The following is a 23,868-nucleotide window of genomic DNA, read 5'->3' on the forward strand; positions in this document are numbered from 1 at the left end:
TTGCCTGAGATTCAAATCCGGTTGGGTGAAGATATATTTCAAACTTTGGTGATCGGTGAAGATCTCGCAACGATTACCGAGGAGGTAATGTCGCCAAGTTTTGAGTGCATGGACTACAGCTGCAAGCTCTAGATCATGTGTGGGATAGTTTTCCTCATGTGGGTGTAATTGCCGTGAAGCATAGGCAATTACCTGACGATCTTGCATGAGTATGCGACCTAGTCCTTGTCGCGAGGCATCGCAATAGATAATAAAGTCCTTGGAGAAATCTGGTGGTACTAGTACGGGAGCAGATGTCAGGCATCTTTTCAGTTCCTGAAAGCTGAACTCGCACTGTGGAGTCCACTCGAACCTTTTATCTTTCTTGAGGAGTTCAGTTAGAGGTTTAGCAACCTTGGAGAAATTCTCGATGAAGTGGTGGCAATAGCTCGCTAAGCCAAGGAAGCTCCGAACTTGCTTGACCGTCTCAGGTGGAGCCCAATCAAGGACGGCTTGAAATCGCTCAGGATTGATAGCAATACCCTTACCAAAGATTACATGGCCTAGATAGGTCACATCTGGCAACCAAAATTCACACTTGGAGAATTTGGCATAAAGGCGATGCTCTCGAAGTTTCGTCAATACCAGCCTTAGATGTTCGGCATGTTCCTCTTCATTCTTGGAGTAGATGAGTATGTCATCGAGGTATACTACGATGAATTTATCCACATACTCCATGAAGACCGAGTTCATTAACCGAGAGAAGGTGGCTGGGGCATTGGTTAAACCGAAGGACATAACGGTGTACTCGTATTGGCCATAACGAGTAACAAAGGCCGTTTTGGGAATGTCCCCGTTTCTAATTTTGATTTTATGGTAGCCCAACCTCAAATCCTTCGTGGAAAAGACTGAGGATCCAGCGAGCTGATCATACAGATCGCTTATCCTGGGAAGCGGATACTTGTTCTTGATGGTGACCAAGTTGACAGGTCGGTAATCTACAACCATCCGATCCGTTCCATCCTACTTTTTGACAAAGAGGATGGGGCAAGCCCAAGGAGAGGAACTAGGACGGATGAAACCCTTTTTCAAGGACTCATCGAGTTGGTTCTTAAGCTCGGCTAGTTCTAAGGGTGCCATCTTATAGGGTCTTCTAGAAATTGGAACGGTTCCTGGAACAAGGTCTATCACAAACTCGACATCCCTGTCAAGTGGAACAACTGGCAGTTCTTCTGGAAAGACATCCGGAAAGTCTCGGACTACCGGAACATCCTCAAGGTCTGGAAGGGGGTTGGCATTTAGGGAGTAAAGCTGGCGCTTGGCCACTCGAGTTAAGACATTGACTGTCTTGCCCGATGGGTGAGTAAGTTGAACGGTTCTAGTGGCACAATCAATCTTAGCATAATGAGCTGACATCGAGTCCATACCCAAGATGATGTTTATGTCCGAGGACTTGAGAGCTATTAAGGATTCAAGGAAGACAAGTCTATCGACAAGAATTTCGTTCCCATGGCTTACTCTAGAAGTTTGCCATCTAGAGCCAGGGGTTTGAATTTCCATGGTAGCGGGCATGTCACAGAATGTCGTGTTATGCAATCAAGCATAGTTCTCGGATATGAATGAATGAGATGCTCCAGTATCGAAAAGAACAGATGCCGGATGGCAATTAACAAGGCGCATACCAAGGACGAAGTTAGGATCCTCATGAGCCTCCTCGGCTGAAACATAGTTGACATGGCCACGTGCAGTGGTGACCGGCTTGGCGTAGATTATCTTTCCCGCTGGCTTACCACGACCAATGGTCTTTCTAGACTGATTGGGGTTGTTGTTCTGAGGACACTCTCGGCTATAGTGACCTGGCTTTCCACACTTGAAACATGTCACAACATTGGGGCATGGAGCAGCATTAGCAGCGGGGCCACCGTAGGGCTTGGACGGTGCAAACTGCTGGTTGGGACGAGGTGCCTAAAAGGATGGCCTCGGAATGAACCTGGGTGGCAGTGCCGTGCTTGGAATCCACACCCGGTACTTCTGAGATCCAGAGCCGGATGAAGAGCCAAAATCACGGGAGTGCTTGCGTGAAACGTCATAATCAGACTGGCCTGTCTCAGCACTGATGGCTTTGTTGACGAACTTCTGACAGGAGGTGCACTCGTGCAGACGAAGATCGCGGTGAAGCTCAGGGCTAAGTCCCTTGCGGAACCTTGCCTGCTTCATAGCGTCGGTAGATACCTCTTCAGGAGCATATCGTGCCAGATTCCCAAATTCACGGCTATATGCATCCACAGTCAGTCTTCCTTGGGTGAAATTGCAGAACTCTTCCCTCTTGCGATCTATGAGACCTTCCGGGATGTGATGCTCACGGAAAACCTCACTGAATTCAGCCCAAGTAGTGATTTGGCCGACCGGGCGCATAGCTTCAAAATTTTCCCACCAAAGGCTAGCAGGGCCTTTGAGATGATAGGCAGCATAAGTAACCTTATCAGCTTCAGCTACGTTGGCAGAACATAGCTTGTGGGTGATGCTACGAAGCCAGTCATCCGCGTCGAGGGGCTCGACGGAATGGTTAAACTTTGGTGGGTACAACTTGATGAAGTCATTGATTGACACCAAGTCATTTTGCTGATGGCGTGCAGTGTTCTGCTCAATCCGCTCCAGCAAGCGGTTAGTCTCACGCTTGTTTCTTTCCGCCTCCAGCATCACTTCGGCCAGAGAAGGCGGGTGAGGCAGATTTTCACCCCTAGCTGTACTGGCTTCCCCCTGCTATGGGGCAGCAGTGTTGCTGCGGGTGTTGACCATCCTAGGAGAAAGAAGACAACGGTTTAGATTAGGATGGCACAAACTTAGCAAGGAAGTGCAGAATGTAATGGATAACACGGAATGCAGAGATGTTCATCCGTATGTCATGGTAATATAGAACTGCCATATATATACCAAATGTCATACACACCATACATAGTTTAGTACAAGCCCAGGCTACAGTACAACTATGATGAAAGACGTTACATCTCATCGGAGGCATTCCAAGCTCCTATACATTATTTGTCTACACCTCCGGAATTGATTACACACTAAGTCATATTCCACAAGTCACGCAGGACAGTGAAGATACAACTATTACAATACTAGTGATACTACTACTAACTCAGACAGCTCCGTAGTAGTCCTCATAGAAGTCACCTCCATGGCCTGGAAGTTCAACGTGATCATCCGGGAACAGACGGTCCTGAGGAGCTTGTGGACTAAAGGGGCTAGGATGAGGTCTTGGACCAACAAACGGTGGCCTGCGGGGACCACAGGGTGGGGTGATGCCTCCCACATCACGCCAATCCACCATGTCTGGCAGGGCAGATCTCACAGGATACAGATCCCTTGTATCCATACATCCAGCTTGCACCGCAGGTGCAAACCGAGTCAAAGTGGCCCAATGATCAGCGCGGGTGTTGAAAAGCTCCAGTCTCAAGGCCCGATTCTCTCGGTCCTTATCCTCGAGCATCTCGGCAGTGGTACGAGTTAGTGAGTCCTCTTGAGTGGGGTCAGCATAGATAGCCTGGAGATACCCTTGCGCTCCCGGGAGTGAAGCTGGCATATAACGGAAGTCGGTGTTTCGAAGCAGGCCAGTCCTGACTCGCATGATGGTCATCATGGAATAGGCAGCATCCTGCACAGCCATCTCAACAGTAACCCCGAGTCCATAGGAACAGTGGAGGGGCTCGGTAGATCCAGGATAAGATGGAAATATCCGGACGGTGCAGAAATATTGGCTTTGATTAAAGTCTCGGAATTGCTCTTCGACAGTGTATTCGGGATACCAACAGTAACCCGTCTCGATCATTACCCGGACTAACATAGCAGTATGACCGGGAACATCGAGGCACCGGGTCAGGCGAACCACTTGGTTTTGAGCACGAGTGGCCATCTGAAAGCACAACCACAATGCAAAGACATTAGAATTTCTAGGGAAAATTGGACAGCATAGCAGCTGTAAATGCTCAGAAAAAGATTTGAGACATCCACAATAGTTTGCAATACCACTCAACAACATCATATGAAGGTTCTAATTCAACTGGCAACATACTAAAAGTAGTAGAAACTGTACCGAGGCTTGTAACAACAATCCTATAAGCTACTACGGATTAGTAACACGTGAACCTGACAGAAGAAGAGAGCCTAGTCCTTAACCCACGTTGAATGAGAAGAGAATGACTCAGATCAGAGGGCATAAGGTAAAGGAGTAAAAGAGCCTTACGTTCCCTCCCACAATCAATTCCCCTACATATAGCTAAAGCATTTCTAGACTGGACAACGACCAGTTTGGCTCAACGAACCTACAGGCAGTCCGGCTCTGATGCCAAAGCTGTCAGGACCCCGATTCCAAGTCATATCGATCTAGCCGGTAACACCTCATATCACTCTGCGGCCTCACGCACGGTATTCCCACGGGTGTCGCCTTACCATGGCCTGGGACCGTTTGCGCTTTTTGGCTCACATATATGATAGTGTCGCTAGCATCCATATGACAGAGAACCCGGGCCGACATGGCTAGTCGTGAACCCAAAGCGGCACTAACCTATGAGGACAGGCATACATGAATCACGTCGAGCATGTTGGTCAGCAGCGTGTGAATCCGGGCTGTAGCACTGGGCTAACAGGACTCTGGGAACCCGGGCTGTAGCAGGCTAGGCAGGACTCCGGATGTCACCGCGTGACATTTCCCCGAAGGGACAGACACAGGAACGAAGTGAAACACATGTCGGTCAGTCAAGTGTCCTGAGCGGTAGTGCTGGGCTAGCAGGACTCCGGTGAACCGAGCTGTAGCGGACTACTATGGCTCATGGAAGCACTAGACTACATTTCCCCATAAGAGAGGCTGCCAAGGATAAACAACTAGATTGTCAGATCCCACACATACCAAGCATTTCAATCATACACACAATATGCTCGATATGTGTAAATACAACATGTCATCACAACATAACTCTACAACTCAAGTATTTGTTCATTAGGCTCCGAGGAGCGAGATATTACAAACATGGGTCTCATGACCCAACAATCATAGCATACAAATCAAACACATGCGGAAGCTTATCATGTCTGAGTACAGACATCTACAAATGGAAAAGGTTAAGAAGCCTGACTATCTACCAGATCCTGCCGAGGGCACAAGATCGTAGCTGAGGTATCAAGCTCAACGTCGAAGTTCACGCGGAACTACTAGCGAGACTGAAGTCTCTCTGTAAAACATAAATTAAACAAACGTGAGTACAAAGGTACTCAGCAAGACTTACATCAGATCTAGCTACATATGCATCGGTATCAACAAGGGGGGGGTGGAGTTTAACTGCAGCAAGCCAGCTTTGACTCATTGGCTAACCTGAACAACGACTGCAAGCAACTCTTTTGAGGTGGCGCACACGAGTCCACATATTCACCATTCAATACACCACTATGGATCCACTCCCGTCTCCCTACGAGAAGGCCATCCATAGCACTCACACTTATCTTGCGAGTTTTAGAGTATCCACTTTCACTTGTCTATGAACTGTTATAGGCAACCCAGAAGTCCATTACCGCGGACACGGCTATTCGAATAGATGATGTTAACCCTGCAGGGGTGTACTTTTTCACACACGCTCCCACCACTTACCGCCGTTTACACGACATGTACTCGGCAACCTTCAAGCGGAAGCCCAACGAGGGTGTCGGCCACGGCCTACCTAAACACTCAAGTCTCTAGTCCAGGTTTATCGCATATCCAGATTCCATCCGCAGGGAGTCCGGCCGAGGTTTCCACATACGGCCCCGGACGATGTGTACAGGGTTCCGAGACACCAAACGGGCGCCCGGCATGCCCGACCACGGTGTATCTACCGCATCATAGCCCACCCCTAGGGTCAGCGCTACGCACAGCTACCAACACATATCCTATAAACACCAGAAACTAGTTGAAACTCCTGGACAGAGGACAAGGGTGATCAAGAAGCTGAGAGGGTCCATTGGTTTCGGGCCCAATGTGTGTTAGTAGCTGTTTCATGGATCACAAACACAGAACTCAGTTCCTGAGGACGGCTTCAATGAGACAACCCACCATGTACTCCTACATGGCCTCTCACCGCTACCTTTACCAAAACATGTTCAACACATCCCTCACATTACCGACATAATCATTTCACTCTAGCCCATCACCCAGATGAACCAGACCTGACAAAACTCTAAGCATAGCAAGGCATAGCAAGGTAGGAATCACATACATGGCTCAATCAACTCCTACACATGCTAGTGGGTTTCATCTAGTTACTGTGGCAATGACAGGTCATGCAGAGGATAAGGGTTCAACTACCGTAGCACACAGCAGTTTGAATCGCGTTCTCTTAATGTATTAAACAAGAGCAGAAGCGAGAACATGGGTTTGTATCGGAATGATCAATGGGTTGCTTGCCTGATGTAGTGGTAGTAGGGTACTGCCCTTCAGACGGATACTCGGGGTTATCCTCGGAGGCAGAACCTACCACGAAAGACACACCGAACATAATCAACACATGACAATATGCAACAATATGATGCGTGCTATGACATGGCAAAATGAATGTGTCTTGGCCTAATGCAAGCTAAAACAGAAAGGAATGAACTCATTTGAATCAAAGATTCAAATGTTAGTTCATTTAACATAGCCTTATTAGTGCATTATCTTATTTTTCTTAAACAGCAAGGTTATATTTTTTGTCATGCATGAAACCATTACAGATGGATAGATTGAATTTTTCTGATCATTTTTCATATATAAATTGTTTGATTTGGAGCTATGGTTGATTTTCTATGATTTTTAGAAGTTTTGGCTATTTTCTGGAATTTCCTATTAAAGAATAAATTCAGAAAAGGATTTACTGCGTCAGCATTGCGTCAGAGTGACGTCAGGGGTCAACGGGCCGGTCCAGGTCAAACCTAACCATTGGGACCCGCGTGTCAGTAGTTAATTAACTAACTAATTTTTTTATTAGTGCTAATCTAAGTTAATTAGCTGGGCGGTCCCACGTGTCAGAGACTCACGGGAGGTCAACCTGGGCCCACACGGGGTCAAACAGGGTCAAACTCGCCGGTGTTTAGCCGCCGGCGAGGCCCAGACGACGGAGAGCGTCGGAAACACTGCTCCGGCCACGGTTCGATGCGCAGGTGGGTGCTACGGATAGTTGGCGATGTGGCGCATCCAACGGTGGCGTTGGTTGGTGTTGGGATGGCCGGAAACGACGACGGCGTCGAGCCGGGCGGCGGCCGAAGCTCGGCTGTAGGTGGTTTTGCTGCTGCAGCGAGCTAGCGGGGAAACTGACGCACTAGCGAGGAGCTACGAGGTGCGGTGAGTGCGTTAGGTACCCGCGCCTGACCAAATGGTCACCGGAGTAACGCCGGAGACTAGTTTGGCGGCTGCTGGAGCTCGGGTGAGCTCGGACTCATGGCCAGGGGGCACGGAGAGGCGCGTGGGTTAGTGCGTTGAGCTCCTGGGGGTGCGGTAGGGCTAGTGGACAAGGTGGCGCGACCATTGGGTGGCCGGAGCCTCGTCGACGACGAGCTCCATGGCGGCGTGTGCGGGTGAGCTACGTGCAGTCGATACGGGGCTCGAGAGAGGGAACGAAGAGGGTGGGGAGGTAGCTGGGCTCACGGCGGTTGCGACGGGCTCACGGCGGTTGCGACGGAGCTGACGGTGAGGTCGAGGAAGAGCTGGAGCGAGCGGGGCGGCGAGGGGGATCTCCGGCGACTGAGGTTGAAGACGAGCTCGGTGTAGCGTCTCCGGGGTGAGCGAGCACTCGGGGATGGGTCGGGGCGAAGTAGTGGACGACGGCGGAACTTTTTAGCATGGCGAGGCAACGAGTGGACGGCGGTGGTGCGGGTTTCACGACGGTGCGTGCGCGGCTGCGTCGGCCATGGCGTCGAGGGAAGGAGGGAGAGAGGCGGGGGGGAATGGGAGTGTCCAGGGGCTTCGGTGTGCGACGTGGAGGCGTCCAGATGTCCAGGCGCGCGGGCGGCAAGCAGGTGGCGCCGTGGCGAGCTCAGGCACGCCGGCGTCACCTCCCTGCCTGCCTGGCGGGGAAGAAGCAGCTGGCTGGCGCGGGCCAGCACAGTGCTGGGCCGCCAGGTGGGCCGGCTGGTAACTTGCCAGGTTAGTTTCTTTCTCTCTCTTTTTCTGTTTTTTTATTTAATCTATTATTTCTGTAACTTCGAGGCTTTATTAAAAATGCCAGGGCATTTCCAAAAATCATAAAATTAATCATGGCTATGCTTAGATTATATCCAACAGCAAACATTTTAGTTTATGATTATTTGAGCATTTAAAATATTTTATAGCATTTAAATGCCCAAATGCAAATACTATAAGAATTAATCCAATGACCTTAAGATGTCCTGGAAAAATGTGCACCATTTTTGTCAAAGGTTTTAACCCAAAACAAAAAGGGTGGGCTTTTTAGAAGGGCATTTCAGGTTCATTGAATTTTTTTTAGTAAACCCTAGTTGTTCCGGGGGGCTGGGGGTTCTGTCATCCCCATTTCAGTTTTCTGGGAATTTAAACATGATGCAAAAGTTCAACCAATCCTAATGCATGACTCAAACCAGGGATGTGACACCCTCGCGATCAAGACTATTTAAGTTTATAGGAAGGGTAAAAGGTATGAGGTGGAGCTGCAGCAAGCGACTAGCATATTTGGTGGCTAACATGCGCAAATGAGAGCGAGAAGAGAAGGCAAAAGCACGGTCGAACAACTATGATCAAGAAGTGACCCTAGAACAACCTACGTCAAGCATAAATCCAACAACTTGTTCACTTCCCGGACCCCGCCGAGAAGAGACCGTCACGGTAACACAAGCGGTTGATGTATTTTAATTAAGTTAAGATTTCGGGTTTTCTACAACCGGACATTAAAAAATTCCCATCTGCCCATAACTGCGGGCACGGCTTTCAAAAGATCAAATCCCTGCAGGGGTGTCCCAACTTAGCCCATCACAAGCTCTCACGGTCAACGAAGGATATTCCTTCTACCAAGACAATCCGATCAGACTCGGCATCCCGGTTACAAGACATCCTCGACAATGGTAAAACAAGTCCAGCAAGACCACCCGCTGTGCTGACAAATCCCGATAGGAGTTGCACATATCTCGTTCTCAGGGCACACCGGATAAGCTAAGCGTACGGGAGCCAACGTAACCCATGTTGCCAAGGGACGGCCCCGCACGGTGCTCTGGGTTGGACCAACACTTAGACAAGCACTGGCCCGAGGGTTTAAAATAAAGATGACCCTCGGGATGCGTGACTCCCAAGGGAAAAAGGCTAGGTGGCGAATGGTAAAACCAAGGTTGGGCCTTGCTGGAGGAGTTTTATTCAAAGCGAAATGTCAAGGGATTCCCATTATAAGCCAACCGTGTAAGGAACGCAAATCCGGGAACATAACACCGATATGACGGAAACTAGGGCGGCAAGAGTGGAACAAAACACCAGGCATAAGGCCGAGCCTTCCACCCTTTACCAAGTATATAGATCTATTAATTAAAATAAGAGATATTCTGATATCCCAACAAATATCCATGTTCCAACAAGGAACAAACTCCAATCTTCACCTGCAACTAACAACGCTATAAGAGGGGCTGAGCAAAGCGGTAACATAGCCAAACAACGGTTTGCTAGGACAAGGTGGGTTAGAGGCTTGGCTTAACAATATGGGAGGCATGATAAAGCATGTGGTAGGTATCGCAGCATAGGCATAGCAAAAGAGCGAGCAACTAGCAAGCAAAGATAGAAGTGATTGCGAGGGTATGGTCATCTTGCCTGAAATCCCGCAAGGAAGAGGAACGAGTCCATGTAGAAGACAAACGGACGTAGTCGAACGAATCCTGACAACTCCGGAACAAAACCGATGCTAACGCGAGAAGTAACCCGGAAAGAAGCAAACAACATAGTAAACAACCATCACATAAACATGGCACGATGCGCAAACATGTATGATGCATGTCCGGTTTAATGAGGAATGGCATGGCAAAGTGCACAAAGAACCCTACAAATTAAGTGGAGCTCATTATGCAACGGAGTTGCATATTGAAGAAAACACCACATGACTTATTTAGTTCTCTCTCATTTATGTACCCAACAATATTAAATGTTGTTAGCATGGCAAGAGGTGAAGCATAATGAAACTATCTACCTAGGCAAGTTTAAATGAGGCCGGAACAACAAAACAACAAGTCCGGAAACTCCTCATGTGCATATTTTTGGTTTGGTACTGATCTACTGTAAGCACAATTTTAGAGTTGTTAAACATGCAAGGTGAAGCCACCATGTTAAACTAGGCATTTTTCTACCCCATTTACATATAAAGTTTGTTAGGTTTGGAGCTACGGTTATTAAGTAATTAAACAAATCATTTTGACATGGCATCGAAGAAAATTTAAACAAACAGCCTTTTAAACATTTTAAACACAGATGAAAGTGGCATATTATGAAACTAGACAAAATTCTAAGCAAGTTACATATACATTTTGATATGATGCACGGTTGATGAGTTTTTATATACATGAAGTGCAAGGGTTTTTCTGCAAATCTGTAAAACTCTGGTTAAATAGCGAATTCGCAGAACCAAAAAAACATCCACTGGGCCGAAACTGGGCAGCCCAACAGTGCATGGCCCAACAATAGGAAAAAAAGACGCTCAGGGGGGTGGCCTCACCCATTGGGCTTCGGCCCGGGTTGGTGGGGAGGCCAAGTCGGCCGGCTCTCTTGCTGGATCGGGCAGGCCAAGAGCGGTGCGGGAGGTTGGCCTCGCGGGGCTGCAGCCTACGCAGGCACGGTCAACGGCGACGGCTGGGTCTGCTGAATCGACACAAGCAGGAGCAACGTCCCAGGCGCGGAAGCGCGAGGTAGAGGGCGGCGCTGGAGGACTCCGATGAGGAGGGCGGCGACCTAGAGGCAGGGATGAGGCTGGGATCGCAGGGCCTTGCGCGGGATCCGGTCGACGGGTGCTACTGCTGCTCGTTTCTGAAAGAACAGAACCAACAGCAGGTTCAGGTCGACGGACGGCGAGAATGGCTGTCGGTGACATGGGACTTGGGCACGAGGACTTGGGGCTCCGGCGAGGCCAGCGGAACAAGCTCCAGGCGCAGGGGAGGAGCAGGGCACGGGCCTGGCCGGAGAGGAGACCGGCGGCGCGATGCGAGGGGACGCGAGCTCCATGGCAGAGGGAGCGATGACATGCCTGCTCCCCTGCTCGAGATCGAGCAAGGACGAGGGAAGCAAAGGAGGCCGCGGCCTGGACTTGCGGAGCAGGAGGGTCCAGCGGGAGGTGGTTGAGGGGGAAGACGGCGCGCGGACAAGGAGACTACAGGCTCCAGAGGGACTTGGCGGGGCGGCGGCTGCTGCGGTGATGTTCATGGTGGCTCCTGCGGGCAACACACATCGAGAAGAGAGAGAGGTATCAGAGAACGGAAGGAGAAGTGAGCCAGGGAGGAAGGGAAAAAAGGGGAGCGCGACGGGGCTGGCCTGGCGATGGCTCTGCAGCTGCTGCTCGCCGGTGGCTCGGTGTCAAAACCGATGGGAACGGGGTGCTCGGGGAGCCCCTCGGGCGCGAGAGGAGGCTGGAGTCTCGGGGTCGAACTCCTCTCGAACGGAGCGAGGCTACTGTGATTGATTTGGGAGGGATTGGGAGGAGGCTCGCTGGTTGGGTGGAGAGATCGAGAGGGATACCGAGGAAGAGGGAGGTTGGTCGGGTGGCTCGAATGGATCGGGCAAGATCCCGAGGACGGAGGAGACAGGGGCGGCGGCGGCGTGGAGGATTTGATGGATGGGACAGCTAGGCTAGGGTTTAGGCTGTTTATATAATACGTTGATTTTTGGAAGGGGTTCCCTCGTCCCTCCGATCGTAATCGGACGATCGAGCAATAAATAGGTAGGGAGTCCAAATAATAAAACGGAGATATTTTGTAGACGTTTGGGGATGATCCGGATCCAACGGTGACGATTGTCCGGGTCTGGTCCGGGATAACTTCCGGACGCGCGCGAGGGGTTCGATGCACTGAGCAGAGAGGGGTAGGATGGGTCTAGGTGGACTGTGGCGAGCGGGTTGGTCTAAGAGAAGAGGGGAGAGATGCAGCCCGGCAACTGTTTCCGGAGACTGAAAACGTCTGACGATTTGACCGACTATATTGTCGCTATAGTTATCCGTTGGGGCATCAAGTGAACTCCGAATGCGATGAAACTTGATAGGCGGTCTATCTACACTACAATAAGACCACACGTCAACTCTCATCCCATTCCGAGAACATTTTCCAGCCACTTATAAAATAATATTTCGGAGGTGCCGCGGGCGCATGCAAGTGTGTCTGGGCTCATAACGGACAACGGAGAGAACGAGGAGGCCGGGACTGATGCAAGTTTCGAAAACATGATGATGCAATTCATATGATGACATGACAAGATGCGACACACAAGCAAATGACAAGGCAACAACAACGAAACACTGGAAGACACCTGGCGCAACGGTCTCGGGGCGTTACAACAGGTATCTCCGAAGGTGTTTGTTGGGTTGGCATAGATCGAGATTAGGATTTGTCACTCCGAGTATTGGAGAGGTATCTCTGTGCCCTCTCGGTAATGCACATCACTATAAGCTTTGCAAGCAATGTGACTAATGAGTTAGTTACGGGATGATGCATTACGGAACGAGTAAATAGATTTGCCGGTAACGAGATTGAACTAGGTATGATGATACGGACGATCGAATCTCGGGCAAGTAACATACCGATGACAAAGGGAATGCCGAATGTTGTTATCCGGTTTGAACGATAAAGATCTTCGTAGAATATGTAGGAGCCAATATGAGCATCCAGGTTCAGCTATTGGTTATTGACCGGAGATATGTCTCGGTCATGTCTACATAGTTCTTGAACCCGTAGGGTCCACACGCTTAGGCTCCGTTTGGCTGCTTAGTTTTTTTTTGGAGTTTTAGGAGAATACCATGGTTTTTGCAGAAACCTCGGTTTTAAATATTTTGACGTGTTTGGCTTCGACAAATACTTTAGTTTGAGAAACTGTAATATATCTAAAACCATGTTTTTTTGCTGTATCTAAAAAAAAGGTCCCAACCTCTTTTTTATAAACTGAGAAACACTTGCTCGAGTCCATGTTCTTCATGTCCTCATCACCCATCTTTCCTCCATCTTTTCCGCAGCCACGAAATCAAGATTACCACAAGGGAAGCTCGACGATCGGTCTATCGGATAGTGCATGTACACATACGAATGAATTAGCACCGGCTGGGAACACAATCACATGTGCGGAGGCTTAGATTGTGGAGTAGATCGATTGATGCTTGGAGCAGAGTTATACACAACAAGCTAAGCTAGCTAGCCGACCGATTCCACGTGGCCAGAGATACCAGATGAAACAGTGTTCATTATTAGCACAAGCTGATGTACTCCACAATCGGTTGATACTTGAAAGCAACTACATATCCTAGAATCTAGAGGATGTGCGCGTGCATGACAAGGCTGTAGGCACAAGCTGATCACGTCGTAGTACAACTCCTTGATGTAGCTAAATTTTGTTCAGCTAGCCTTATCTAGGATAATCCATGCAACGAGTAGTCAAAACGAAAAAACTATGAAAACTGCACTTGCCAAACACCTCATAGTTTTGTTAAAACTAAGAAAAACTATAGTTTTCAGAAACCGGAGTATTCAATGCCCACACATTGGAATATTGAGCTTTTCTATTACTATGGTTTTGGTAAAAATGTGTTGCCAAACTAGGCCTTACCATTCGATGACGACTTGTATTATGAGTTATGTGTTTTGGTGACCGAAGTTTGTTCGGAGTCCCGGATGAGATCACGAACATGACGGGGAGTCTCGAAATGGCCGAGAGGTAAAGATTGATATATTGGAAGGTTGTATTCGGACATTGAAATGGTTCTGTGTGATTCGGGTATTTTTCCGGAGTACCGAGGGGTTAACGGAACCCCCCGGGAGAATATTGGGCCAACATGGCCATAGGGGAGAGGGGAGGCAGCCCACAAGGGGTAGTCGCGCCCCCTCACTATAGGGAGTCCGAATTGGACTAGGAAGGGGGCGCACCCCCCTTTCCTTCCCATCTTCCTCTCCCTTCCCTCTTTGCCCCCTCCGCAAAAGGAAAGGGAGTCCAACTAGGATTGGGAGTCCTAGTTGGACTCCCCCCTTTGGCGCGCCCCTAGGCCGACCGCCTCCTCCCCTCCTCCTTTATACACGGAGGCAGGGGGCACCCAAAGACACATCATTTGTTCCTCAGCCGTGTGCGCTGCCCCCTCCACAGTTTACCACCTCGGTCATATTGTCGTAGTCCTTAGGCGAAGCCCTGCGCGGATCAAATCACCAACACCACCGCCACGCCGTCGTGCTGATGGAACTCTCCCTCGACTCTCTACTGGATCAAGAGCTCGAGGGACTTCATCATGCTGAACGTGTGCTGAACACGGAGGTGCCATACGTTCGGTACTTGGATCGGTTGGATCGTGAAGACGTTCAACTACATCAACTGCGTTACTAAACGCTTCCGCTTTCGGTCTACGAGGGTACGTAGATACACTCTCCCGTCTCATTGTTATGCTTCTCCTAGATAGATCTTGCGTGATCGTAGGAATTTTTTTTGATTTGCTACGTTCCCCAACAATATTTACACTCTAAATCTCTGGCTCAGGTTACCATGAGACCTAATGACTCGCCATTCTGGAGGGGCTAATGAGGATAAAAGATATCTTCTTTCATAGAGGAAAATTCGTTGTTGGTAGTGATACCACAACACGATTTTGGGAGGACACATGGCTCGGGGAAACGCCGCTAGTCTTACAATATCCTACCTTGTACAATATTGCACAACGTAAGGGTGACTACGTGGCTACAGTATTACAAGCGGCCTTATTAAATATCCAGTTCAGGAGGTCCTTAGTTGGGGAGCATTGGATCTCCTAGCTACACCTCGTGCGGAGATTGATGGATGTTCAACTCTTTGACCAGCCCGACTCTTTCCAGTGGAAGTTATCAGCAAGTGGGGTGTTTACGGTCAAATCTTTTTACATGGATCTAATCAAATCTGGCCCAATTCCAAAACCAATTCATATTTGAAGATCAAGGCTCCCTTGTGAATTAAAATTTTATGTGATTTGTCCACAAGCAAGTGATCCTTACCAAAGACAATTTGCTTAGGCGAAGATGGGTAGGAAGTGCACGTTGTTGTTTTTGCGATCGAGACGAAACGATACAACACCTTTTCATTGAGTGCCCTCTCCCGAAGATGATTTGCGCACCATTCAAATAGCCTTCAATATTACTCCTCCACATAGCATTGAAATGATATTTGTGATGTGGTTAAGTGGAATAGACTCAGCTAGTGCAACATAGATTAGGATAGGAATATGTGCTTTATTATGGGCTATATGGAACTGTAGGAATGATATGATCTTTAACAGACAAAATATTTTAAATTTCTTACAGGTCATCTTGAGAGCTACGGCATGGATCTGTACGTGGCCGTTACACTCCTACGGACTCCAGTGAGACTGGGTGCAACTGTTGGGAGATGGTAATGCGGGGTATCTTCAACCGGTTTGGATGGCGACCCATTAATAGGATAGGTGTTTAGTCACTGTATCCTGTTTTTATGCCAGTTATGGCTTTATGATTTCGGACATTTTCTTTTATTTCGCTCCGTTTGTGAGCTGAACTGTTTCCAGACTTTGTATTTCTTTGGCACTTTCTAATATTATGGCATATGCATCTGTTCGCGCAGCCGGCGTCAAAACCCTAAGCTCCCCCACCCCGGTCACCGCGTCGTACCCACCCACCAGGCCCTCGTATACGATGATGGCGACATCGTTCTTGTTACCCTCCTCCACCTCCGCGAACGTGAAGTTCTCCACTGGGATCGGGACAGCAAAGACCGTGATGGCCTCCATCGGGATCGGGTCGGCGAACACTGTGAGGTCGACGTTCTGGACGAAGTCATAGGTAATCGGCGCGGATGGCATGCCGAAATGCAGCTCGAGGTCGAGGCCCCCCGTTGCCGTCCCCGCGGATCCATGCTCCCTCAGCCATCCTCGACATGAAACTGCCCTACCTAAACTAGTGTTGTTACTCAAGAGAAGCTAAGCGTCGTGGGCTACTTGAGTGAAAAATGACTTGGGGGGAATGCTTTGTGGATGGAAAAAGGAATACGGTCTGTATATACATACGGCACAGCAGGCACGGATGGTCGAGAGGTGCCGTATGCAGCCCTGCCCTAGGTCTTTATATGTTGTATCTTAGGTTTTCGTGACACGGCTACATGCAAATGAAAAGAAAGCCCATGCGGATCAGGCACCCCTCAACGGGCCCACGGCCCACGCGGCGGCATGCGCTACGGATGAAGCAACTTCCGGGCACCCACTAAGGATGAAGCAGCTTCCATTACACCAGTGATCCGGCCCCACAACCCCGCGAGCCAATCACGTCGCTCCTCTCATATCCCGTGGATCGCCCCCTTCCCTCGAATCCTATCCCTCCATATCCTATCGCACGAACACTGACCTGACGAATGTGTCTGCTCAACTTTTAGAAAATGTATGTACCATTCGTAAAAGTGCGTGTGACATTTAGAAAATATCCATGAAATTCAAAAAAATGTACTTAACACTTTCTGACAATATTATACAATGTAACAACCCCGCGAGACAGTCAAGTCGCTCCTCTCCCATCCTGCGGATCACCCCCTTCTTTCGAGTAACGATGCTAGGTTAGGTAGGGCAGTTTCGTGTCGGCAACCAAACATATCTGATCACTAAGGTACAACAACGTAACCTAATACAAAGCCACCACTTGGCTAGCTTACTACAATACAATAACAAATTCCTCGCACAAGAAAAACAGTAACAACAACAAGAGTACCATCTGCCAGACACAGTTGACATGCAGTATGAGATATTGAGATCCCAGCGATAGGATGGAAGGCTACACACTCTACATGTTTGGGCGGGGCGGACGCCGTCCTTCTTCGTGATCAGAAGACACGAACGGATCCCAGGTGGCAACTGGAACGCCCACACCTTGACACCATCGCCCGTCTCCAGGCGGAAGTCTACGATGAAGCTCATGTACCCCTTACCGTTGATGACGGTGGAGTTGCAGCGGTGGAATTTGTTCAGCTTCAGTCCGTCAGACTAGCCACTAGCTGCTCGCGTAGACGGACAAGGACACACCCGGGTATGTCGGCGGCGACGTACAGGAAGGCATGATGGTGGGGTGTGCGCGATCCGGGAGGAGGAAGCGTCTGTGCCGCGGGTTCATGTCCAACTTGCTCAGGACCTTCTCCTCGATGTAGCTCAGCGGTAGATTCCTGCATAGATGGTGTATGTTTTGGAGCTCGCCGCTCACTGTGCGCCGCTGCTTGCCCAGGGGAGCAACGGGATCCCCACGCTAGGCGGCACCTGCTGCAGGGGGAGGTGGCACAACGCCAGCACGATGGAGTCGGCGCTACCGCCCGGGGCGATCTCCTTGGCCTCGACGTGCTCGTCGTGCAGCATGGACAAAACCCCGACTTCAGTGAACGACGTCCACGCCGGCCGAAACGATCTGCCCGACCTCGATGTGCTTGTCGTGCATCGTGGCCAAAACCACGACGTCGGTGACCATGCCGTCCCCGCCCACTGGGCCCTCATGGATGACAATGGCACCAGCTTGTCGGCCCCGCCCACCGCCACCTGGCCCTCGTACACGACGAGGGCAAAATTCTCCACCGAGATTGGCCGGCAAAGAGCACGAGGTCGACGTTGAGGTCGAGATCGAACGCGGTCCGCACGGACGGCAGACCGAGGTGCAGCTCGAGGTCAAGCCCCTAGGCCACCGTCCCCGCAGATCCCTGCCCCTTGGCCATCCTTCCTCGATCGATATGAAACTACCCTAGCGCCGTTACTTGAGGTCGAAGCTAGCTAGTAAGCGTCGTCGCACGGGGAAAATGCTTTTTGGGGGAAATGACCTGGCAATACGACGGTATATGTACTCCCTCCGGTTCTTTTTAGTCTGAAGATAAGTTATCTTCGAAATTAACGTATCTCTACTTTGACCAAACTTATAGATAAAAGTTTCTATATTCACAATGCCAAATCAATATTGTTTGATTTGTTATGAAATGTAGTTTCATAGTTCATATATTTAATATTATAGGTGTTGATATTTTTAAAAATAAATTTGGTCAAACTTTGCAAAGTTTGATTTGACCCAAATCATTATACGCGGAGTAAAAAGGACCGGAGGGAGTATATACATACGGCGTGCGTAGGACGGACGGTGGAGGACAATGTATCTAGGTCTTCGGTTTCGCAACGTAGTGCGGCACACACGGCTAGGCTACCTTCGGACGAACCGAGCACGAGCGGATCAGGCCAGAATATTTTCATGCGTTGCAAAAATATGTTTGTGGCATTTTATAAAAAATGTTTGTCTAATTTAGCACAAAAAATCATAGCATTCAAACAAAATGTACATTACATTTAAAACTATGTTCATGCGTTTCAAAAATATGTTTGTGACATTTTATAAATAATGTTTATACAATATAAAAAATGTTCACATAATTTCAAAAATGTTTTGTATCATTTCAAAAGTTAATTTAATGTGTATTCACAAAGTATTTAACACGTACTCCAAAAAATGTTCAAAAACATGTTAATCATGTAGGAGTATTTGACAAATGTTAATCATGTTAAAAAATGTTTTAGATTTATACAAAACATACACAATTGTGTATGAAAAAAGTAGGCAGCAAACAGATATTTAGAAAAACATGTATTTGAAAAATGTTAAACATGTACAATTATGCAGGCCATTCCTTGCTACGATTGTAAAAATGAAGGGTGTCTCACCAACGAGTGTAAGTACAATGTTATAGAAAAGATTGCATTCGTAATTAGAATTGTACTTGCAACATAATTAAGGGGAGCTAGCTAGCTGATCACTAAGATACAACAACTTGACCAAAGACCAAGGGACCGCTCTAGGCTATAGCTCAGTACGACAGGAGAGTAACCATCTGTCAGACACAGTTGACATGCAATATGAGATCCCAGCGAGAGGATCTATGGGTTTCGGGCGGGACAGACGCCGTCCTTGGTGATCAGAAGACACGGACGGATTCCACGCGGCCACCGGAACGCCCACACTTGGACGCCGTCGCCGGCCTCCAGGCTGCAGTCCACCATGAAGCTCCTGTACCCCTTACCGTTGGTGACGGTGGTGTCGTTGCGGTTTTTTTTTTTTTGTTGAGCAAAAGAGAGGCGTTACCCTCTCCGATTTCATATCAAGAAACCAAGGTGTAGCAGTAGCAAGGTTCATGTCTGACCAACATCCAACAGGTGTTCGAATTACATCCCAACCGAAACGATACTAAAAGAACCCCGAAGAACACACCCACTAGAATAGCGCATAAGGCAAAAGATACTAAAAACTAGAAAAAAAGGGCATCTAGCATGCGGCCGGTGAGTCTTCCATCGTCAGTTAGTTTTGTCATCATTTCTCCCGTCTTGGAACCCCTAAACGGGTGGCGTCGTTGTGGTGGGATTAGTTTAGCTTCAGGTGGTCAGACATGCAGTGGCCACGACCCCGGCGCATTGGCCACTGCTGACGGAGTCGACCAGGACACGTCCGGGTATGTCGTCGGCCTGGCCCTCACCCCGGGGATCCTAATCGGCTTGGGATCGGTGGTGTTGAATCCGCACGCTGTGATGTTGGCGAGGTAGAGGAAGGCGCGGTGGCCGGCGCGTGTGTGGGCCGGGAGGAGGAAACGGGCACGCCGAGCGTTCATGTCGGACTGGCACAGGACCTTCCCCCCGATGTAGCATAGCGGCAGGTCCCTGGGCAGGCGGTGCTTGTTCTGGAGCTAGTCGTGCACGCACGCCCGCACCATGTCGGCCATCCGCCTCGACTGGCATGCGCCGATGCCTGCCCATGGGAGCAACTGGACCTCGTCGCCGGGCGGCAGCTGCTATAGGGAGAGGTGGCACAACACCGGTTGGGCCAGCGCGGTGCAGTCGGCACTGCCGGCCGGGACAATCTGCCCGGCCTCGACGAGCTCTTCTTCTAGCGTGGCCAAAACCCCGACTTGAGTCACCGTGCCATCCCCGGCCACGGGGCCCTTGTAGTCTTGTAGACAATGACGGCCCCCATCTTCACGCCGGCGACCGCAACGCCGTCGGTCACCGCGGGCGGCACCGGCATGTCGTCCTCGCCCGCCGCCGCCGGGCCCTCGTACACGTGAGTTTTCCTTTTGCCTTTCTCCGATACCCAATAATAGTTCCAAACCATACGTATTCAGGTCATCACCAACACCAAATGGGAACTTGAACACACTCACAATAAAGGTAGGGGTTGACTCAGCAACTCCCTTAATCAAAACTTCTTTGCCAGCCTGTGTAGGATGCCCATCAAAACAAAACAAGCACTTACTCAATTTAACTTGCAAACTTTGAAGCATACCCTTAGTCAACCATCCGGTGTCGGCAGACCCAGGTATTTCTCCTCGAAATCAGAAGATGTGACATCCAATACATTTTTTTATCACTTCTATTGCATCCTCCGAGTAGGATCCCCAAATAGAATGTATGATTTGAAGGGTTCGATAGCTGACCCGTGGACATAGAGTGTAGGTGACACTTTTTAAAAATGTTATACAATGTAACAAAATGTTCGTGTAATTCAAAATAAAGAAATCATAGCATTCAAAGAAAATGTACATTACATTTAAAGCTATGCTCAAGTGCTTCAAAAATATGTTTGTGACATTTTAGAAAAAATAATTATACAATATGAAAAAGGTTTGCATTATTTAAATATTTGGTATCATTTCAAAAAATAATTCCATGTTTATTTGAAAACTATGTTACACGTAGCCCAAGAATGTTCTAAAACAGGTTAATAGTGTAGACAAATGTTAAAAGTGCCGAGCGCCTTGGCCGCCGTCGTCGCGGATCCACGATGCCCCTCGGCCATTCTACTCCTCGGACGACACTGTGGTAGCACCGGCCGTTAGTACTCGAGGTGAAAGCTAGGTAGGTCATGAGCGCCGCGACACGGAGGGAATTGTTTCGGGGTGGAATGACCTGGCAATACGCCGTATGTATATACATACGGCACACGCAGCATAGGACGGACGAAGGCTAGGGTTTCGCGACGGAGCGGCACGCGGCGCACACAGCGACCTCCACACGAACCTAATGCACGCGGATCAACCGAGGAGAGCGAACGGACGGAGAAGCTTCCGCCATGCCAGCGCTAGCTATCTGGACGCACAGGGCCGCGAGCCAATCAATAGCTCGTTTCACCGTCCCAGAGATCGACCCGCCTGCGCCGGATCCCAGCCGTCCCTCCCCGATCGGATGCTCGAGCCCACCCCTCCATCGCCGCCTCATTTGTTACCCGTACCCGCTCGCTCACCCACCCAACGGATGGATGTTTGGACTTGGATGGCTTTCTAGCCCGTGGATTGAATGAGTAGACTCTGTTGTTTCTGCAGTATACGTAATACACTTTGCTATATCTGAATAAGTATGTTGCTGAACATCCGTTCACATGATTCCTAGCTGTGATTGTTTGAGGAGTGCAACCAGAATTGATCTTCTGTACTGACTCAAATTTCGGTCCCTTCTCTTGGGCCAACTCTAACTGCCGACCCTAAACGGACGTTTGTTTTGATCGGATTAATTCTCCTGAGCCAACTCCAACCATCGAACCCAAACAAATCTTCTCTTGGGCTGGCGAAGAGGGAGAGGTCGACGTTGAGGTTGAGGTCGAAAGCAATCCGCGCGGACGGCAGGCCATGGTGCAGCTCGAGGTCGAGCCCCTCGGCGGCCATCCCAGCGGATACACTGAAGAAAATATGCCCTAGAGGCAATAATAATGTTATTATTTTTATTTCCTTATATCATGATAAATGTTTATTATTCATGCTAGAATTGTATTACCCGGAAACATAATACTTGTGTGAATACATCGACAAACCAAACGTCACTAGTATGCCTCTACTTGACTAGCTCATTAATCAAAGATGGTTATGTTTCCTAACCATAGACATGTGTTGTCATTTGATTAATGGGATCACATTATTAGGAGAATGATGTGATTGACATGACCCATTCCATTCGCTTAGCACCCGATCGTTTAGTATGTTGCTATTGCTTTCTTCATGACTTATACATGTTCCTATGACTATGAGATTATGCAACTCCCGTTTGCCGGAGGAACACTTTGTGTGCTACCAAACATCACAACGTAACTGGGTGATTATAAAGGAGCTCTACAGGTGTCTCCAAAGGTACATGTTGGGTTGGCGTATTTCGAGATTAGGATTTGTCACTCCGATTGTCGGAGAGGTATCTCTAGGCCCTCTCAGTAATGCACATAACATAAGCCTTGCAAGCATTGCAACTAATGAGTTAGTTGTGAGATGATGTATTACGAAACGAGAAAAGAGACTTGTCGGTAACGAGATTGAACTAGGTATTGAGATACCGACGATCGAATCTCGGGCAAGTAACATAGCGATGACAAAGGGAACAACATATGTTGTTATGCGGTCTGACCGATAAAGATCTTCGTAGAATATGTAGAAGCCAATATGAGCATCCAGGTTCCGCTATTGGTTATTGACCAGAGACGTGTCTCGGTCATGTCTAGATTGTTCTCGAACCCGTAGGGTCCGCACGCTTAAGGTTTCGATGACAGTTATATTATGAGTTTATGAGTTTTGATGTACCGAAGTTAGTTCGGAGTCCCGGATGTGATCACGGACATAACGAGGAGTCTCGAAATGGTCGAGACATAAAGATTGATATATTGGACGGCTATATTCAGACACCGGAAGTGTTCCGGGTGATTTCGGAGAAAACCGGAGAGCCGGAGGGTTACCGGAACCCTACCGGGAGAAGTAATGGGCCATATGGGCCTTAGTGGAGAGAGAGGGGCAGCAAGGGTGGGCCGCGCGCCTCCTCCCCCCTGGTCCGAATTGGACTAGGAGAGGGGGGGCGGCGCCCCTCTTTCCTTCTCCCTCCCCACTTCCTTCCCCCTCCTAGTAGGAGTCCTACTCCTACTAGGAGGAGGACTCCTCCTTGGCGCGCCATAGGGCCGGCCGGCCTCCTCCCCTTGCTCCTTTATATACGGGGGCAGGGGGCACCCCTAGACACACAGGTTGATCCACGTGATCATATTCTTAGCCGTGTGCGGTGCCCCCTTCCACCATAATCCTCGATAATATTGTAGCGGTGCTTAGGCGAAGCCCTGTGACGGTAGTACATCAAGATCATCACCACGCCGTCGTGCTGACAGAACTCTTCCCCAACACTTTGCTGGATCAGAGTCCGGGGATCGTCATCGAGCTGAACGTGTGCTAAAACTCGAAGGTGTCGTAGTTTCGGTGCTTGATCGGTCGGGCCGTGAAGACGTACGACTTCATCAACCACGTTGTGCTAACGCTTCCGCTGTCGGTCTACAATGGTACGTAGATCACACTCTCCCCTCTCGTTGCTATGCATCACCATGATCTTGCGTGTGCGTAGGAAATTTTTTGAAATTACTACGTTTCCCAACAGTGGCATCCGAGCCTAGGTTTTATGTGTTGATGTTATATGCACGAGTAGAACACAAGTGTGTTGTGGGCGATATAAGTCATACTGCTTACCAGCATGTCATACTTTGGTTCGGCGGTATTATTGGACGAAGCGGCCCGGACCGACATTACGCGAACCCTTACGCGAGACCGGTTCTCCCGACGTGCTTTGCACAAAGGTGGCTAGCGGGTGATAGTTTCTCCAACTTTAGTTGAACTGAGTGTGGCTACGCCCGGTCCTTGCGAAGGTTAAAACA

The sequence above is a fragment of the Triticum urartu genome, chromosome 5A (assembly GCF_056163025.1).
Source record: "Triticum urartu cultivar PI428250 chromosome 5A, HENAU_Tu73, whole genome shotgun sequence".
NCBI lineage: Eukaryota > Viridiplantae > Streptophyta > Magnoliopsida > Poales > Poaceae > Triticum > Triticum urartu.